This window comes from Sarcophilus harrisii, chromosome 1 (genome assembly GCF_902635505.1).
Source record: "Sarcophilus harrisii chromosome 1, mSarHar1.11, whole genome shotgun sequence".
NCBI classification, from domain to species: domain Eukaryota; kingdom Metazoa; phylum Chordata; class Mammalia; order Dasyuromorphia; family Dasyuridae; genus Sarcophilus; species Sarcophilus harrisii.
Genome location: NC_045426.1, coordinates 348,608,765 through 348,629,678, shown reverse-complemented (window position 1 = coordinate 348,629,678; position 20,914 = coordinate 348,608,765). Strand labels below are relative to the sequence as shown.

The 20,914-nt window shown below is 39.4% G+C and overlaps 1 protein-coding gene across 2 annotated transcripts in view; it reads right to left on the bottom strand.

Annotated features, from left to right (window-relative positions):
- The window catches only part of PDZD2 (PDZ domain containing 2), a 348,056-nt gene extending 327,700 nt beyond the window's left edge, over positions 1-20,356 (bottom strand). For both annotated transcript variants that reach the window (XM_031945886.1, XM_031945887.1), the window contains exon 1: positions 20,232-20,356. The gene's annotated coding sequence lies outside the window, so the exon portion shown is untranslated. The remainder of the gene's footprint in view (positions 1-20,231) is intronic.
- Between the last annotated feature and the right edge of the window lie 558 nt (positions 20,357-20,914).

The following is a 20,914-nucleotide window of genomic DNA, read 5'->3' as shown; positions in this document are numbered from 1 at the left end:
ATTCTAAGTCAATAAGGCCATGCCATTTTTATCATAGATTTCAATCTGGAAGCAACTTCAGAGATCATATAATTGAGTTCTTAACCTTTTTTGTGTCTGGACATCTTTTGTAGTCTGATGAAGCCTGTGGAAACATTATTAGCAAATCCTATGAAATCTATAATTCTCAGAATAACATTTTTTAATGCACAGAATATATAGAATGGGGAAGCTAGGTGGTACACTGGATAGATTACTGACTTTGGAATCTTCAGGATTTGAGTTCAAATCTGGCCTCAAACACTCCTAGCTGTGTGACCCTGGGTAATTCATCATGTGTGTATGTGTGTGTGTGTGTGTGTGTGTATAATGGATGTAGATATGATAGATAAATATAGATATAGATCTTTATGTTATATATGGTAGATAAATATATATTTATATGTATGCATTTGTATGTATATGTGTGATTACAAAGGAATGTAATATACAAACTTTTTTTAACAAGTTCAAGAATCCTAGGTTACAATTTTCTGATCTAATCTGTCTGTGTCATTTTAGAAATAAAAGTACTAAGGCTGAGAAGTTAAGTGACATGAGCTGCAGCAGGTCCCAAACATCTGAACCAGAAGTTGAACCTGGGACCTGCTTCCAAATCCAGCCTTCATTTTTCTATGTTATGCTATTTTGTGACACAAGCTTAAACTGACTGGAAGGTTAGAGGAAATTATTTTTCTCCCTGCTTCCATTTCCCTCATTAGCTATTCACAATTGAAGATAAGAAAAGAAAACTAGAAGAAAATAGGGGAAGACAAAGAGATGGGACAGAGCAAAGGCAGGTTAAGCAAATTAAAATGCAATTGTTGTTTAGTAATTTTAGTCATATTTGACTCTCCATGATCCTCTTTGGGGTTTTTGTGTCAAAGGTATTGGAATGGTTTACCATTTCCTTCTCAGGCTCTTTTTACAAATGAGGAAACTCAGGCTAACAAGATGAAGTGACTTGTCCATGATCACACAGCTATATACATATATATAGCATTTATTGTCACTTTAAAACGTTCAAAGCCCTTTAAAATATTATTTCAAATGAGATGGCATGCTATCACTATCCTCATTTTACAGCTGAGGAAACTGAGGCATCCAGAGATGAAGTGATTTGGCCAGGCTCTCATAGCCAGTAAATGTCTTGTATTGTACCACCTGCTTTTCATTAACCAGGTATTCAAGCCAAGCGAGTCGTTTGGAATCTCTCCATGTGCTTTGAGCAACTCTGTAGGACTTGTTTCTAACAAACATCTGCTAATTCAGTGGAGGGAATTAGCACATCAACACAATCACGGCTCCTTTGCCAGTTCCAGCTCTAAACTCTATGCTCAGCCCAACTTCCGGGGCTGAGGAATAATGCATAAGAGGAAGCCACTTGGTCCCTGACCTCAAGTAGCTTACAGTCTAGTCAAGGAGAGACACTCAGGAGTATAAGTAATTAGATGTATAAGGTTGTAGTGGGATAACAATAGCAATACTTTCTATAACAGGGCTTTCCCGAGTTGTGAATTGTTGTCCATATACTATTATCTCACAACAACCCTGGAGATGGTGATTTCATCCGTGTGGGCAGCTCACAGGTGGAGACGCTCTCTTTCCCCCTACAGATGGGCAAATGTCACCCTGGCAGAGCCTCATTCTTGAAGTCAGGAGAACCTGAGTTCTAATCAAATCAACAAATTTCCCAGAATTTACAGCCTCAGGGAATAGGGGTAATTTGCACAGGATCAAAGAGTCAGTGTTGTCTGGATTAAAGTCAGGATTTGAATCCAGGCCTTCTGTCCACCTGCTCTAAATTGTCCTGAGGCCGTTTGGACCAGGAATAGTATGTAAGGGACAGAGATCTAAAACAAAACAAAAATGAATACAACATGATGGGGCTGGAATGAACAATATCTCTGGTCCTTCCTAAATCTAATATTCTATGTAATGGTAGAAGAGGGATTGGGCCAGGCAGGGCACGGCCTACCCACTCAGATGGGGGTTACAAATTAAAACCAGTAAAAGAAGTAAAGTATTCTCCTGTCCGCCCAGTTCGAATTTTTTGTTGTTCTGTCATTTTTCAATCACATCCCACTGATGACCCTATTCTCCGGGGCAAAGGCTGGTTTGCCATTTTTTCTTCAGCTTGTTTTACAGGTAAGGAAACTGAGGCAGACTGAGATGAAGTAATTTGGCCAGGCTCATAGAGCCAGAAAGTGGCTTACTGAAGGGCGGAGTTACCCAGGTCACATAACTACTGTCTGAGCCCAGATTTGAACTCAGGTTGATGATTCTGCCTGATAGAACTCTGTGCACTATGGCGCCCCCTAGCTGCTCTACTACAGGGGCAGTTACTGAGTAATGCTGGCCCTCTCGGGCATCACTGAACAAAGGGAGATGATTCCTCCTGAGTCAGACCCAGTGCTCTGTGCACTATGGTGCCCCCTAGCTGCTCTACTACAGGGGCAGTTACTGAATAATGCTGGCCCTCTCGGGCATCACTGAACAAAGGGAGATGATTCCTCCTGAGTCAGACCCGGTGCTTTGTGCACTATGGTGCCCCCTAGCTGCTCTAGCATTGGGGCAGTTACTGAGTAATGCTGGCCCTCTCGGGCATCACTGAGCTTTGAGAGATGAATCCTCCTGAGTCAGACCCAGTACTCTGTGCACTATGGCGCCCCCTAGCTGCTCTAGCATTGGGGCAGTTACTGAGTAATGCTGGCCCTCTCGGGCATCACTGAACAAAGGGAGATGATTCCTCCTGAGTCAGACCCAGTACTCTGTGCACTATGGCGCCCCCTAGCTGCTCTATCATTGGGGCAGTTACTGAGTAATGCTGGCCCTCTCGGGCATCACTGAACAAAGGGAGATGATTCCTCCTGAGTCAGACCCGGTGCTCTGTGCACTATGGCGCCCCCTGGCCACTCTAGCAAGGGGGCAGTTACTGGGCAATGCTGGCCCTCTCACGGATCACAGAACTCGGGAATCAGGAGGATTAACAAAATGACTAACCCACACCACCCAGAGTTCCATTTAAGCCCTTCCAAAGTCTATTTCCCATTAGTCTCCTCCAGTATCCTTAGTCTGCAGCTCAGTTCTTGCTTCCCCTGCAGCTCATAGCAAGCGAGTAGATTGTGCCAAGTCAGACTTTGAGCTGGAGCACTGTTCTCAACTAGAAATTACATCTCCCCCAGAGAGGAGGTGATTAAAAACTTGGCAAGACCCATTAGAGCGTGACTAACCTCTACTCCCCATGCCCTCCGCTCCCCAGCAGCAGGCAAGAGCAGGTTGCAGCCTCCCTGTTTGCTGAGTACTGACTTTGCATCTCTTTTCTGCTGCAGCAGAAACTTTTCTCCCTGTCCCTTCTGTTAGTAAACAATTCTCATAAGCAGGGAAGAGGGGACGGAAGGAGACCTTCAGTGCCATTGCTTGCTTACTTCCCAAACAAGGCAAACCACTGATAAATTGTTACCCCAATTGCTTGCCCAAAAAGAATCAACAGGGGCAGCTAGGTGGTGCAGTGGATAGAGCACCAGCCCTGAAGTCAGGAGGACCCGAGTTCAAATCTGGCCTCAGACACTGAAGACATCCTGTCTGTGTGACCTTAGAAAAGTCACTTAACCCCAACTGCCTCAGGGGAAAAAATCAACAGTATCTAGTTATCCTAATGGGGTTGGGAGGGAATGTCACTCACTGTACCTTCATATTTCAGGGGAGAAAAGATAGCATCCTCATTCCCTGGTCCCTTTCCCACCCTCCCCTCAAAACCCTCAAAGAACTGCATGTCTTTTGCAAACTAGGGAAGAATATCTTTACTGGATCCATGTGGAAACAATCAAAAGCCTCTTCTCAACTTGAAATCTCACCTCAACTAGTGTGTATAAGGGATTTTTAAAAATTGGTAAACAAAAAGGTTATATAATATAGTGTATAGAGAGCCAGTTCTGGGAGTCTGGAAAACTTGGATTCAAAACTTACCTTTGACACATACCAATGGTGCCGACTCTGGAGAGTCACTTAATTTTTCAGTGTCCCATCAAAAAAACATTTAATTTGTCAAGTTGTGGAGCACATATCAGGGTAGCTAGGTAGTTCAATGGATAGAGGGCCAGGCCTAGAGTAGACCTGAACTTAGATGCAGCCTCAAACACTTATTAGGTATGTGACCCTCAGCAAGTCATTTCTGCTTGCCTCAGTGTCCTCATCTGTGAAATAAGCTGGAGAAGGAAATGGTGAGGAAAACCCCCAAAGTCATGAAGAGCCGGACACAACCTGAACAACTAAATAACAAAGAATAGGTGTCGATCTGCGTCAACAGAAGGAATTTCTTATACCAATGAAATCAGAGGGCCAGAGGGAAAAAAGTTAACAAGCAGACTGGATGTGAGAGCAAAGATTTCAGGATGGGGGTTGTGGACTCTAAAGTCTATGAACCATCTGCTCCAGCCTCAGTCAGGGGCAGCTCTGACTTACAGATGGCCAACGCCTTCCCAAGGATGATTAATAGTGGGCCCAGAAAGCAGTACAAAACGGGGCAAAAAGCAGAGTCCCTCAGGATCGTCAGATGTCATCAGCCCTGCTCACTTTCCCCCATCTTTCTTACCCTTTGCTCTCTTGGAGTCTCGCTCTCCAGTCCTATGGTACCTAATGGTCCCTTCCCAGCCAGACATTTTCCTGGGACAACTTTTTTTTTCCTTGGGGGACAGAACTTTTAAGGCTATTTCTGTCTTGAGGTCGTGAACACCACCTGCCAACCTGCATTCCTCAGTTTTTTGTCAGGATTAAAGGAGACAATGATGAATGTAGGTAGCCTTTGAAGTCTAAATGCAATGCATCAAACAAATGAAAGGTGTTATTAATAGGACTGAGAGAAAGCTTAATTGCACCTGATTCTGTATTAGGTACTTCACAAAGCTCTGGTCCCAGGCCCTCTAAAAATCTGCAGCATAAGATAATTGCCTTCACTTACCAAGGATATACATGTCTATGGCCCCTGAACCACAGATGCCTGTAACAGGTGGTAAGGCTCAATGGATAGAGAATCAGAAAGACCTGGGCTCTAATGCATTCATCCTAACAGCTCTTGCTATCAGAGTCCTTCCCTCAGTAGTTAGTGTTCTTGAGATTATTGAAAATTAGATGCCTACATTCTATTGCTTTTTTTTCTTGCTTACCTAGTCGGTTTCAATAATCTTCTTTAACATTTTTAATCAATGCTAAATATATATAGATATATGTATATGTATATATCTATATCCATATATATATATATATAGATAGATAGATAGATAGATATAGATTTTTTTTTAGCAAAGCAATTGGGGTTAAGTGAGTTGCCCAGAATCACATAGTTAGTGTCGAGTATCGGAGATCGAATTTGAACTCAGGTCCTACTGACTCCAGATAGTGCTCTATCCACTATGCTACCTAGCTGCCCCAGTGACAAATAATTTTAGCAATTATTTTATATTGCAGTTTGAGATCCAGTAATGCTAAACACTTTTTTTTTCTGATTTACCTCTTGTTTACAGTATACCTATTGGGTTAGTACATAGTACATAATTAATATATTGCATTGTTATCTTTCTCACTAGAACTCTTTGAGGGCAGGGACCATGTTTTTGCTTTTTTCTCTATTCTTACACAGTACTTAATATGTAATAAGTTTTTAATAAATACTTATTTATGATAATGTTTTACTTTTCCATTATTTATCTTTATAATCAAAGGTAATCAAAAAGGTAATTATTTTCTTTAGTTCTACAAGTAACATTGACATTTGGATGGGTATAGCATGAAAATATGTAAATTTAGATAATATAATGATATCTATATTAGACTGGCCTGACCATTATTTCAGTTTTATTTCTATGTATATAAATATCTCAAAAGTCTGAATTAAGTTTTAAGTTTTATTATTCTGTTGTTCAGTTATGTCGGACTGTATCCCCATTTGGGGTTTTCTTAGCAAAGATACTGGAATGGTTAACCATTTCCTTCTCCAGCTTTACAGATGAGGAAACTGAAGGAAATAGTATTAAGTGACTTTCTCAAGTTCACACAGCTGGTAAGGATGAGAGGCCAAATTTGAACGCAGGTATTTCTGATTCCAGATCCGGTACTCTGTCTGCTGCAACACCTAGCTGCTCCTTTTAAACTTTAATCTCTATTTACATTTTGATATTTCAGCTATTATAATTTTAAATTGCCTTCAGACTTTTGGGACCCCCTGTATGTGTATTTATATAAGTTCCGAGTATGATTAGATAAATTCCCAGATAATTTATCCATTTACATAATTCATTTGGGTGGAATTTCTCTGTTATTTCCATCTGATTCTTATTAATACAACATTGTAATGTTAATGGTTTTATGATTTATTTTGTATTCTACCACTGTACTGATAAAAATCAAAGTTCAGATCAAATCTGAAGAGAATTTTGCCGAAGCTTTTGTTTTGATAAATTTCTTAGCTGAGACTGAAATGGGGCTTTATAAATAAGCCATCATGTCACCTACAGAGAAGAACAATTTTGTTTCTTCTCTGCCACTGTTCATACTTTAATTTTTCTTTTGTCTTGTTCTTGTAGCTACCTTTTCTAGAATCATGTCAGGTGATGAGTTTTTCAGCCACAGTGACATTCTAGATCGGCAAAGATACTGAAGTGTTAAAGTTAGGTATAGATGTGAGATGATGAAGAGAGATAGTCTCAGGTGGATACAATTCACCTTCATCTTTCCTAGATAATGATCAGAACAATCATGTTGTGAAAAGAGCACTGGATTTTGTATCAGAAAGACCTTAGTTTAAATCCTAGCTAAGAAATGTATATTTGTGTGACACTGGGCAAGTAATTTTATCTCTCTAAGTCTCAATTTCCTTATCTGTAAAATTAAGAATTTGGACAGGATGATCCTAGTGATTCTTTCTACTTATAAATTTTATCAGTTTAATAAGTATTATCCCAGGAAAAGTTAATTCCTAGAAGGGCAACATGATTTTCACTCCTGTAAAAAACACAAAATTTCTGCCATTCTCCAGAGTCAACAAAAAGGGCATGTGGTGTTGGAATAGCCTTGGACTTTATCCTCTGGAAAACATGCAAAAAAAAAAAAAAAAAAAAAAAGAGGGTCCTATCAGCCTTCCTGAGCTGGGACACTCTGGAGGCATTGCCCATTCATCTTAGCCTGCCTCCCAGTAGCCTTCATTCTTCTGAGCTTCAATCGGTTTTTGAGCTTTTTCTGCCTCCTTCTTCAGTCTAATGACCCTCATGGGGCACTGAGCTGATCCTGGGCTTTGCTCTGTGCTTATGGTTTCTGATCCCAATGTTTGCTGCTGATGCCGCTTATTTGATCAGTGCCCTTTCCACTGATTCAGGAGTTTCCATGGATCTCTGTAATCCAAATAAATCCCGGGGAAATAAATTGAGCTTTCTGGAAAGAGCTCTGGATCCTAATCCTGAGCCACTGCCATGAACTCCTTTTTTTCTCTTGGCTCTCATCTTGGAGACCTCAAAAGCATTGAAGTGGGGAGAGACTTACACTCCTGATATGAACCAATATGTAACTAGAAGCTAGAATCACTGACAAAACAGCAAAATTAAAACTAAAGGATGCTGAGGGGAAAGGGCACAACTCTATCACTGGTCAACTATCATCATAAACAAAACCAAAGGAAATGAGATGGAGAAATAGCTAGAGTAGGACCTATTGCCCACCTCCATTTCCCTGACTAGGGTGATCCCTTGGGCTGAACCATGAACATATAAATTCATCCTCCTCCAACATCAATTCCAAATCAATCATTTTTCATTTTCTGACTGGAAGATTTTCATTTCAGCTGTGGGTAATAACTTATACAAGCTAGAACTGCACTGTTTGTGGGACTGTATCACAGGAACTGATGCTATAGAGAAGACTTTTTATATTTCAAGATGGTACAGTCTCGAGCACTGGCCCTATTAGGGTCTAAGAACCACAGTTTAACTTCTCAGTCTGATCCAAGACATCCATGTGATATGGGGTAAGTCACTGGTTTGGGGGGGGATCAAAATCATATGAGCCTAAATCCTCTTGATTTAGGCTTACATAAAAATTGATCTCAAGAGTGAATAGTATTGCCACATCAGTCTAGTGCACTTGGCTATTGACAGTGTCATTAGTTTTATTTCATTCAAGTGAAAAAAAAATGTCATTAAGTGATGAAGGAGGGCTGGGGGCCACAGTCAGGAGACCTGGACTAAAGTCCTACATGGGCCACTCTCCAGCTGTGGGAGCTGGGGCAAGTTACTTCAAGTCCCTGGGATGGGCCAGGTCAGCTGAAATTATTCTGGGTGTGTCCGAAGTTCTTTAAGTTGGGGCAGGGCAGGAATAGTAAAACTGGCAGGTGTTGGTAATGAATATGCAGGAATAGGTCAAGAAGGGAGGGGGGAAAGTAAGTCTGGCACACAGGTGTCAAACAGGTTACTCAGAGCAAAGCTAGGGGGAAGGGAAGCTTTGTTTGTTCAGACAATCAGTTAGCATGGAAAGGATTGGGGTTCAAGTGGAAATATGGGTCTAGGACCCTTGGTTAAAATAGACAAACCAGGAATGGGGAGAAGAGGCTGTGTTCAAGAACCCAAGGCTGGGTTGGGCAGAAAAAGGTTAGATGGGTGAGGAATCTAGATGAAAAGATACTGGGATACTAAGAGAGGCAAGAGAATAAAGGTTAGGATCTCTTCTGGAAAATTCGGCGAAGGGAGGTTTCTACTAAGAAACCCAAGAAGCCTTCCAGGTAACCTGTCCTTAAAAGGTAGGTTAGAGGGAGAGAGAGATTGGATTAACAGGAGGAGAGGAGGAAAAGGAAATGGGGAGAAGAGGAGGAGAGAGGAAAATGGGGAGAAGAGACAGAAAGGAGAAATGAGGAGAAAAGGAGGAGTGGAGGAAATGGGGAGAAGAGGAGAAGGAAAATGGGGAGAAGAGGAGAGAGGGAAATGAGGAGAGGAAGAAATGGGGATAAAGAGAGGAGAAGGAAATGGGGAGAAGAGGAGGAGTGGGAGAAATGGGGAGAAGAAGAGGAGTGGGAGAAATGGGGAGAAGAGGAGGAGGGAGAAATGGGGAGAAGAGGAGGAGGGAGAAATGGGGAGAAGAGGAGGAGGGAGAAATGGGGAGAAGAGGAGGAGGGGAGAAATGGGGAGAAGAGGAGGAGTGGGAGAAATGGGGAGAAGAGGAGGAGTGGGAGAAATGGGGAGAAGAGGAGGAGTGGGAGAAATGGGGAGAAGAGGAGGAGGGGGAAATGGGGAGAAGAGGAGGAGTGGGAGAAATGGGGAGAAGAGGAGGAGTGGGGAAATGGGAAGAAGGGGAAGAAAGGGGACAAAGGGAGAGGGAAAGAGGAGGAGGAAGGTGGGGGGAAATCTCTGGATATGTGAAATAGCTTGGCTCCACTAAGCCATAGCTTTGGCTTTTCTACCAAAACAGATCAAAATTCCTCTAGGCTTATTAAATACAGATCAAAACTCCTCTATCCTTATTAGATAGTCGAAAGGAGATCCATGTCTACGAATTTGTGTGAACAAATTTTCATGAGAAATCGCCCCACGGCATAATGGACATGTACTGTGTGGACCCTCTACCTTTGTGACTACCTGTATGATTCTGTGAATTACTTATCCTCCAGGAGCCTGTTTCCTTATCTGTGAAATGAGAAGTGGGGGAGGCTTAAGCCAGAGTGGGAATGTGACCTCGAGCTTCACAGAGAACGTAAACAATTTTGAGTAAATATAAATAGCACAAGAAACTCCAACTATCTCATGGGGAAACTTGCATGTAACACTGGACCTTCTGTGTTCTGTTTCTTTAGATACCTAGCCTGGCCATCCTCAGCAACGAGATCAACCAAATCATTTCTAATGGAGCAGTAATGAACTGAACTAGCTATGCCCAGAAAAATAACTCTGGGAGATGACTAAAAACCATTACATTAAATTCCCAATCCCTATATTTATGCACGCATGCATTTTTGATTTCCTTCACAAGCTAATTGTACAATAATTCAGAGTCTGATTCTTTTTGTACAGCAAAATAATGTTTTGGTCATGTATACTTATTGTGTATCTAAGTTATATTTTAATATATTTAACATCTACTGGTCATCCTGCCATTTAGGGAGGGTGGGGAGTAAGAGGTGAAAAATTGGAACAAGAGGTTTGGCAATTGTTAATGCTGTAAAGTTACCCATGTATATATCCTGTAAATAAAAGGCTATTAAATAAAAAAAAAAATAGATACCTAGCCTGGGGTTGGTGCAGGGATCACCTATTTTGGGGCTATACTGTGAGTAAACTCTCTTAAACAACCCATTAAATTAACCCTAACTAACCCTAATAAAACTTCTTAATAACCAAGCTGATAGGAGCCCTTCTTTCTTTGGAATCTCAGTATTCTCTTGGAGGGTGTGCCATCCTACAGTTGGCATAATTAGGGCAGGATAATCTGCTCTAAAGGAGAAAGTTAAAGAAGATCTCTGCAGTCCCTTATTACTCTACATTTAAGAACCTTATGACTTAGCTAGGCTGGTCTTCAAACACATACTCTATCTTCAACTTATTCTTGAAGCCTTTTTAGCTTCAAAGAAGTTAAAATGCTGCAGGATCCTGCTTTTCACTGACATAGCTTTCAGAAACCCAGGGTCATTAACATGCCTTTAATGGAAGAATATTAATAATAATAGTACTTTAACCTTTCCAGAATGCTTTACATATGCTATTTCACTACAGCCTCATAACCCTATGAGGCAGGTGCTATTATTATTTACATTTTATAAATGAAGAAACTGAGACTGAGAAAGATAAAATCCAAGATCACACAACTAGTGAATATCTATCTAAGGCAAATTTTGAACTAAAGCTTACTTTAAACAAGCCATTCCTCCCAATTCAAAAATCTTTAGAAGCTCTCCATTCATTACCTATAAAATAAAGTTCAAATTCTTGAATTTGACCACAAAAGTCCTTTACAAAATAGCAAAAAACTTTAAAAAAAAAAAAAAAAAGAAGCAAAAATACAGGTTGAGTAGTTTAATCAGACAAGGAAAATAATATTTGGATCAAAACCAATAGAATCAAAATGATTAGTAAGGAAATGAAACCCAAAATAAGTGAAGAGATGATAAGTGAACATACTCTCTCTAAGTTTAAATCACTAAGCTTGAACAAAATGGATCCTGTAGTCATATACCTATAATGACTAAATCACATCCCATAAAATACAAAGAGAAAAGTTGCTTTTTAAAAACCAATGCCAATACTACAATCTTTACCTTAAGGTTGTTCTTTGGTTCATGAGATAGTGTGTGGCAAAATGCTTTGCAAATTTTAAAGCATAATACAAATTCTATGATTATTATAATTTAAAATTTGATGGGTCTGAACCTTCAGCCTTTGTCAAAGACCTTTGGAAGATCATTAAGAAAACAAGGAGTAGGTTTCCAGGACTAGGGAAGGACGAATGGCCCAATTTTCAAAAAGGGAAAAAAAAGCAAAGGTTGTAAACACAGGTCAAGTAGCTTGACTTGAATTCCTGCCAAAATTCTAGAACATAATATTAAAAGCCAACAGCATGGATTCATCAAGAACAGGTCATACCAGACTCACCTCATTTCCTCAGTTTGTTTTTTGATTTTTGTTTTTTGATAGAAGGATACTGGACTGGTAGAGCAGGGAAACACTATATAGATAGATGGTTTCCTTAGATTTCAACAAAGCATTTAACAGCCACTCATGATATTCTTATGGACAAGGTGGGGGGAAATGGGTTGGATAATAAGAGGATTTAGAACTGGTTGAATGACCAGACTCAAGAAAGACATTAATGGTTTCATGTCAACTTGTGGAGAAATCTCTAGTGGAATGCCCCAAGGATCACTCAGTTAAGCCAACAAACATTTATTAAGTGCTCTGTGCCAAGTATTAAGTACTGGAAATGCAAATATAAGCAAAAAATAAAACAGGTTCTACCCCCATAATACTTTAATGGGCAAGACAATACATAAAGGGAAGATGAAAAGAAGAGGAGGAAGGTATTCAGGAATGGGGACATGTTGGAGAAGTCCAAACTAGTACAGCTTGTTGGGAAATAATGGCTAACTTGGGTGGTCTCTTTGAATGGAATTATCACAATCAGAGGGATGGACTCTAGGGGCAGAGGATATTCAATATTTTATCAATGATTGGATAAAGGCAAAATGGCAGTCTTATCAAATTTTTAACTGACTCAAAGCCAGGAAAAATAACTCAATGAGGACAGTCATGATTCAAAAAGATTTTCAGTAATTCCTTAATATGTACTCACTTCTCAAATTAATATGGTTCTGGATTACATTTCAATCAAAAGATCATATATTTAGAGCTAGAAAGGACCTCAAAGGTTACTGAATCCAACCCCCTCGTTTTACAGATGAGGAAACTGAGCTCTGATAAGTTATATGACTTGCCTAAAACAACTGACACAATAAATATCAAAAATGGGATTTAATTTTGTCTACCATTATTTTATCCACTGTATCCTGCTGCTTCTCTTAGAGTCATAGTGTGTAGACCAAGAAAGGTGTACCCTACTCTGCTCAGACTAAATCTACCAGGATGGTGCCATATAAAAATCAGTTGAAAAAAACTAAAAAATTTATCCTGAAGGAAAGGCAACTTAGGGAAAGCATGATAACTATCTTCCAGTATTCTGACAGACTAAAATTTGAAGGAGTGATTGATTAGACTCGGGGCAGGGAAGAATTAGAAGCAATGGATGGAAGTTGTGAAGAGACCAATTTCAGCTGGTTATCAGAAGCTATTCCAGAGTACAATGGGTTGGGCTGTCCTAAGGAAGGGGTCCTTCCCCTCCCCCCCAGAGGCATTCAAACAAAGTCTAACTGGTCACTTGTCAGGTATCTTATCAAAGAGTCTTGTTCGGCTATTGCTTCAGTTAGATGGCTTATATCTGAAGTCTCTGAGTCTCAGCTCTGAGATTATGGACTCCTTGTAAAAGGCATATTAAATTTCTTAGGCAGCTAGGTGGTTCAGTGTATAGAGAACTGGACGTGGAGTCAGGAAGACCCAATTCCAAATCTAACATCATGCACTTAGTAGTTGTGTAACCTTGGGCAAATCATTTAATTCTTGTTTACCTCAGTTTTCCCATCTGTAAAATGGAGATAATAATAGCAATAACATAATAATAATAATTAAAGCAATAACAACCTTCTAGGGTTGTTATAAAGATCAAATGATAATATAGTACTTAGCACAGAGTCTGGCACAAAGTAGGTGCTGTATATATATGTTAGCCATTATTGTTATTTTTGTTATTACCACTATTATCATCACCACTACCACCATTACTACAACCACTACTATCACTACTACTACTACTATCTGGCTGCTAAATCCACTACTTAATTGAAATTGTTCTCTGCAAAGTTACCAAGGATCTCTTAACTACTACGTCCAGTGGCCTTCCCTCAGTTTCGCCTTCTTAGACCTTTCTGAAGCTTTTTGATGCTGTTGACCACCTCCTAGATTTCCTATCTTAGGGCTCTTTCCCAGACCCCAGAACTTCCACCATTGCCACTCTAATTGTAGTTGGCCCACAAAGTTGTCCTGAGTGCTCTTATCAGATCCAAACCTGTTTCCTCATAAATTAACCAACTCCATGATTAGCTGACCAAGCCGATGATATCATCACTATGGAGATGACTGCCAAATCGACATATCTAGCTCTTTCCCAAATTCTGCTCTGCTTTGTCATTGCCTGGACAGATCCTCAGTCACCTCAAACTCACCATGTCCCAAATGGAACTCTCTTATCTCCCCCATATCTCCCTCCTCCCACTGCCTGATTTCTCTTCAAGGCACAGCTATGTCTCCAGTCTTTCAGATACACGTCAGAGTCATCTTTGATTCTTCCTCAGCAACTAGGAAAGCCAGGTGGTAAGAGTGAATAGAGTCATGAAGGCCTGAGTTCAAATTCTGCCTTAGTCATTTACTAATTATATGGCCAACTGCTACCTGCCTCAGTTTCCTCATCCATAAAATATGAATAACCAGAGTACCTACATCACATGATTGTAGAGTTCAAATGAGATAATATATGTAAGGTACTTGGCAAAACCAAAAACACTACAAAAATGCTATATATAATCAACTGCCAACAATCTGTTCATAACTTTTCATACATACCTTCCCCCAGGCAACCATTCTGGATCAGACCTGTATCACTTCTCACCTAAACTTGGTGGAGAATAATGTTAATTGGTCTCCCTGACTCCAGTTTTTCCCTTCCAATCTATTCTCCACACAGCTTTGAAAGTAATCTTCCTAAGGCAAACATCCGACCGTGACATTCCCTTATTCAAAAAAAATTCTTCTCAGCCTTTAATCTATCTTTTTGGCCATATTTTATTTTATTCTCCTTCATTCATTCTTGGTTATGGCTAAACTGGATGCTTTGATGTACCTCAAACTTAGAATGGCATCTTTTCTCCTTCATGTAGTTCCACAAATCATTCCCCATACTTCATCTCCATCTTTCAACAATGTGACATGACAGTCAAAAAAGCCAGTGTATTTTTAAGCTCTTAATAAAGGCATGGTGTCCAGAATACTAGAGGTGATAGTTTCACTGTATTTTGTCCTGGTCAGGCAATATTGAGGGCAGTGATTCTCAAGATATGATCTGGAGATCCTCAGGGGTCTGGGACCCTGTTAGAGGGACTGTGAGGTTAAAACTATTCATAATAATCCTAATTCTAAGATGTTTCTATATCTAACATAGTAAATATCAAGAGATATAAACAACAGAAACAAAAGCTCTTTGGGATCCTAGATCATTTTTTTCAGAGCATAAAAGGGGTCTGGGTTGCTAGTTGGTGAAGGAGATAGAGCACTGGGCTTAGAGTCAGGAAGACTCATCTTTCTGAGTTCAAATGTGGCCTCAGACACTTATTTGTTGTGTGATCCTGGGCAAGTCATTTAACCCTGTTTGCCTCAGTTTCCTCATTTGTAAAATGAGTCGGCAAAGGAAATGGCAGACCATTCTGGTGTCTCTGCCAAGAAAACCCCAAACGGAGTCATGAAGAGTCGGACTGAAATGACTGAACTGAAGTCGGACTGAAATGATAAAAAGGGGTCGGACCAGACATCAAAAAGTTTTAGAACAGCTGATCCAGAGTATTGTTTTTTAAACACATTATCTGGACAATTATTTGGATCTTATATGAACAATCTATAGAATGTTCATAAAAGAGTGGCTAGAATGATCAGAACTTTCAAAAGTATAAAGAACTGAAGATGCTTAATTTAGAGAATGTTTGAAAAGGGGGTGGGAGAAGGGAATGACAATAGCTATCTTCAAGTATTTGAAAAACTGCTGTGTGTAAGAGGAATTAATTTGTTGTTCTCATCCCCTCTAAAGCTCTCCCTCTCCTGCCCCCTACGTCCTAGTAGCAATGGATCACTCATCCCTACTTTTACACTCTTCCCAACTAGAGAGCTAGATATATTGATTGATTGATTGATGTAAGAATATATTTCCTAACAATGACAGCCATCTCCAAGTGGAATAAACTGTCTTAGGAGATGATGGATCTTTCTCTCAGGAAATCTTTAAGTAACTTGTCCAGGATGTTGCACATTCCTATTCAGATTTATGTATATACTCAATTCTTTCAACTCTGAGGTCCTCTCTAACTCTGAAGTTCAGTTATTTCATTATACCTTTCCATTGAAATATCATGCTCTCTCCTGTCACATCAGCCAAAACAGACCATCCACACCACATTGTTCTGCCATTATAACTTTCTTCAAACCATTTCTTCTACATGGAAGTAATTCCTCACTCTGGACTTTTTTTTTTTTAAGGATCTTCTCAAATGTCACCTTTTCATGAAACCCTCCAGAGCCTGGTCCCACTCCCATCCTCACTCAGAAGAGATTTCTTCCTCCTCTGAATCCATAAGACAGAGAGTTCTTTGAAAATTGAGATTGTTTTTAAACCTTTCTTTGTATTTCTGGTGTTTAGTTCAGAATCTGACATATAAAATGCTTGCAGCCTGACATGCATTTTTAAAAATAAAATAATAGCCTTTTATTTTTCAAAATACATGCAAAGATAGTTTTCAACATTCTCATTTGAAAAACCTTGTATTATTTGAAACTATGCCCAAAGGGCTATCAAACTGTGCATACCCTTTGATCTAGCAGTGTCTCTACTGAGTCTGTATCCCAAAGAAATCATAAAAAAGGGAAAAGGATTCACATGTGCAAAAATGTCTGTAGCAGCCATTTTTGTAGTGGCAAGAAACTAGAAACGAGTGGATGCCAGTTGAGAATGAATGAATAAGTTATGATAAATGAATATTACGGAATATTATTGTCCTATAAGAAATGAGCAGCAGGATGATTTCAGAGAAAGTCTGGAGAGATTTACATGAACTGATACTAAGTCAAATGCACAGCAATAGCAAGATTATACAATGATCAATTCTGATGAATGTAGCTCTTTTCAACAGTGAGATGATTCAGATTAGTTCCAATGACCTTCTGATGAAGAGAGACATTTGCACCCAGAGAGAAGACTATGGAAACTGAGTGTGGATCACAACTTGGTATTTTCACTTTTTTGCTGTTGTTTGCTTGCATTTTGTTTTCTTTCTCATTTTTTCTTTTTGATCTGATTTTTCTTGTGCCATATGATAAGTGTGGAGATAGGTATAGAAGAATTTTTACATATATTGGATTACTTGCTGTCTAGGGGAGAAGATGGGGGGAAGGGAAGAAAGAAATTTGCAACACAAGATTTTTGCAAAGGTGAATGTTAAAATTATCTAGCATATGTTTTGAAAATAAAAAGTTTTGATTAAAAAACTTGTATTCCAAATTTTTCTCTTTCCCTCCCCACCTCTTCCTTCCCTAGACAGCAAGAAATCCAATATAGGTTAAATACATGTAGTTCTTCTAAACAAATTTCCACATTGTCTTGCTGCTCGAGAAAAATAAAAAGGGGAAAAAAACATGAGAAAAAAATAAGCAGACAAAAAATATCAAAAAAGGGGAAAATACAATGCTTTTATTCATATTCAATCTTCATAGTTCTCTCTCTGACTGTGGATGGATCTTTCAATCACAAATCTATTGGAATTGCTTTGAATTACCTCATTGTTTAAAATAGCAAAGTCCATCACAGTTGATTATCACATAACATTGTTTTTATTGTGTATAATGTTCTCTTCGTTCTACTCACTCCCCTTAGCATCAGAGTTCATGTAAGTCTTCACAAATTTTTTCTGAAATCAGCCTGTTCATAATTTTTTATAGAGCAATAATATTCCATTACATTCATGTACCATAACTTACTCAGCCATTCCCCAACTGATGTGCATCCACTCAGTTTCCAGTTCCTTGCCACTACGAAAATGGCTACTGCAAACATTTTTGCAAACGTGGGTCCTTTTCCCTTTTTTTGATCTCTTTAGGATACAGACCCAGTAGAGACACTGGTGGATCAAAGAGTATGCACAATTTGATAGCCCTTTGGGCAGAGTTCCAAATTGCTCTCCAAATTGGTTGGATCATTTCACAATTTCACCAACAAGGCAATAGTGTCCCAATTTTCTCACATCCCCTTCAATATTTATCATTATCTTTTCCTGTCATCTTAGTCAATCTGGGAGGTATGAAGTGGTACCTCAGAGTTGTCTTAATTTGCATTTCTCTAATCAATAATGATTTAAAGCATTTTTCACATGGCTAGAAATGGTTTTAATTTCTTCATCTGAAAATTGTCTGTTCATATCTTGTGACCATTTCTCAGTTGGGAAATGGTTTGACATGCCTTTCTTACAAAATATACACATCATAGAATTTAGAACCAGTGGGGCTTTAGACATTATTAATTGTCATGCCTTTATATTACAGATAAGAAATCTGACTAATCTAAAGTGACATCAGTAGTTCTATTGTTTACATGTGTAAGAGGCAAATGGCTATACTCTTAGCTGGAGCAAGATACAGACAGCATAAGGCAATTGATGGTGCTGGCTAGAGGACCAGTAGTGGCTTGATAGATGGAGGATGCATAGCCTCCCACTCTAACCCTTCATCCATAAGCTTGAAGATCAGTGAGAGGAATTTGAGAAAGACCCACTGCAGTCAGAGGGTCATGCCTGTCCCCTTGCTCTGCTAACCATTGGGTTTACCAAGTAGTGCCCTTTGGATGAAGAGTACCCCTTTTCAAAGCTGAGGTTGCAGTGACACACTATCAAGGGCCTGATTCTGTGATCCTGCTTGCCCGTGCATTTCTGAGTGTCATCAAAGTCTCTATGGCTCTCTCTAATTCAGTTGCAAAGTTAATTAATTGCCTGCAGCCCATTCTGTTTTCCAGGATGAGGGTTGATCTATACTAAGACAGTGAACTTCCAGGATTGGTTTCTCTCCCAGTACCATATTTCAGTTAGAAGAATAAAGAGAAAATAAATGGACAAGCACGTGCAAGGAGCTCAAGACTGAACTGAATGGAATAAGCAATCTATGTTAGACGCAATAAATATGTCTGCTTTTACTAATCTAATTAAATTGCTTAAATTATGACCTCGAGGGAAGGTAAAAAGCATAAAGTGACATAAAAGAATGGGAAAAGAAGGAGGTAAGGGACTCATTTAGGTGGGCGCTAAGCCAAAGACTTTGGGACACACATTCCTAGAAAGAATCATGAATTTAACAGTGAAATAGCAGTGGCAAAGTGCTGGTTGAATAATAGCTGTATGCCCCTGGGAATTTGACCGTTTCCAGGAACCATAGGGCCACACTTAACACACGTCATTTCCTCTACTATATTGTCCCTCACTTTATGTCGGGGGCAATGTTCTATTTATCTTTGTAAACCAGCTAGTACAGAGCCATGTATATAGCAGATACTCAGTAAAGTTTTGTTAACCGAATAAATGTTTACAAGTACTATATTTGTTATGGACAGTCCTTAGCTAACTCTTTTTTTTTGTTTTTTGATAATTAAATTTTATACTGAAAGTTTATCCTCTTGCATTCTCTTTTTCTACCTTTACCATTCTTTTTTTAGTACTTTGCTATCTGGTAACCATAGGAATAGAGAAGCTAGGTCACAGGTGTCCTTGAGTGTTATTTCAGCTCAATGAAACTATTAATTTTTCAGAGACAAAACCCTGCATCAACCTATCAGTTAAAGGGAGACTGTCTGAAGGGTTCCTTTTCATTTTCTCATAATTAACTGAACAAAGAAACTTGAGTAGAGCTGGGTACATGTATAAGGCCACCATTAATATGGGGACTGGAAATTGCTATTCTCATCTTCATAAGAAAATAAAAGAGGAGGTTTCTTTTCTTGAAAAAGAAGACCAAAGAAACAAAAGTTTCAGTCCTTGAGAAGATAATGTTCACCAAATATTTATAAGATCATCAGTGCTGCCTTTACCACCAGCTTGGGACCCTTAGAGATCAGGGAATGAGATTAGAAGTTTTCTCTTCCTATTTTCATCTCCCTTGTTAGCTTACTCTTTGAGAAAAGGAAAAGAGACTTCATCACTGCTAATTACTGAAAAATAAACGTTGAATGAGGCAGAGGAGAAAGAGAAGCAACTGATTTTGTTGACTTCTCATAAAAAGAACAGATCCTTGATCTCAAGTAATGGTTAATGTAATGGCCACCTTTCTCTGGGAGCAGATCAGCAGGGAAGACAACACAAAGCGCCTGGGGAAAACTGGAATCACTTACTTAATTTGTTGATTTTGACTTTCCACTGCCACTGTCATGACACCGAAAATTCCTGCTTCTTCACCTAGATATTGCTTGTTTGCTCTCTCTCTTGTGCTGTACCCATCTATTTCCTTCTCTCTCTTCCTCTCTCTCTATCCTCTGCCTTTTCTGTCTGTCTCTGTCTCTATTTGAATGTGTTTCTGTCTCCCTTTCTCTCCGTGTGTCTCTCTCTCTGTCTCTAACTTTTTCTGTCTTCCTCTCCCTCCCCTCTATCTTTGCCCCCTTTACTCCTTTCCTCTCTCAATGACATTAGCTCCCACAGGGTACAATGAGCACTTCCGTGTAGATGTCACTCAAATTTAATACTCTCAAGTTCATCTCTAATTGCCCACTGCACATCTTTACTAGGTTTGTTGGTAGCTCAGACTCAGTATATGCAAAAACAAAAACAAAAAAAACAGACTTACCTTCCCTACCAAAAATTGTCTCTTTTCCCCAAACTCCTGTTTCTGTTTATGGCACCATCATCCAGCCAGTCACCTCCAAAGCATCCTTTACTCATTCTTCTCCCTCCATATCTGATCAGCTGCCACATCCTGTTGATTCTCTCTCTAAAATATTTTCTCCGTTTTCACTCCCACTGTCCTGCCTTTATCCCACCCTGTTAGCCTGTTATAATAGCTTCCCAGATCAACTTCCTGCCTCTAGTAACTATGATAGTTTTCACAACACAGGCCTGAGTAATGAATCACTCAACTCACACTGAAAACCTCCACCAGTTAGCCCCCCGAATAAATTATATTCTTTAGCCTAACATTCAAAGCCTTGCACAAACTGTTCTTTTCTTCCTTTTCTAGCTTTCTTTCATAGCATTTCTCCTTCTGCTTTATGTACCCAAATAACCATCTTCATTGGATTACTCTGGTCTGTTTTCATCTTGCCTTTTTAACACCACATACTATTGCTCCTATCATCCCAATATCTGTGTAGAATGGATTCTCATTTCCTTTCTCAATCTACCTGCTGAAATAATTTGTTTGTTTTAAAGTTCGATTTTAATCTTATCTCCTGGATGGTTCTTTCTTTGAAATCAACTAGAAATGAGCTCTTCCTTCTCCAACTTCTCCTGACACTCCAAAAAGTCCTCTAC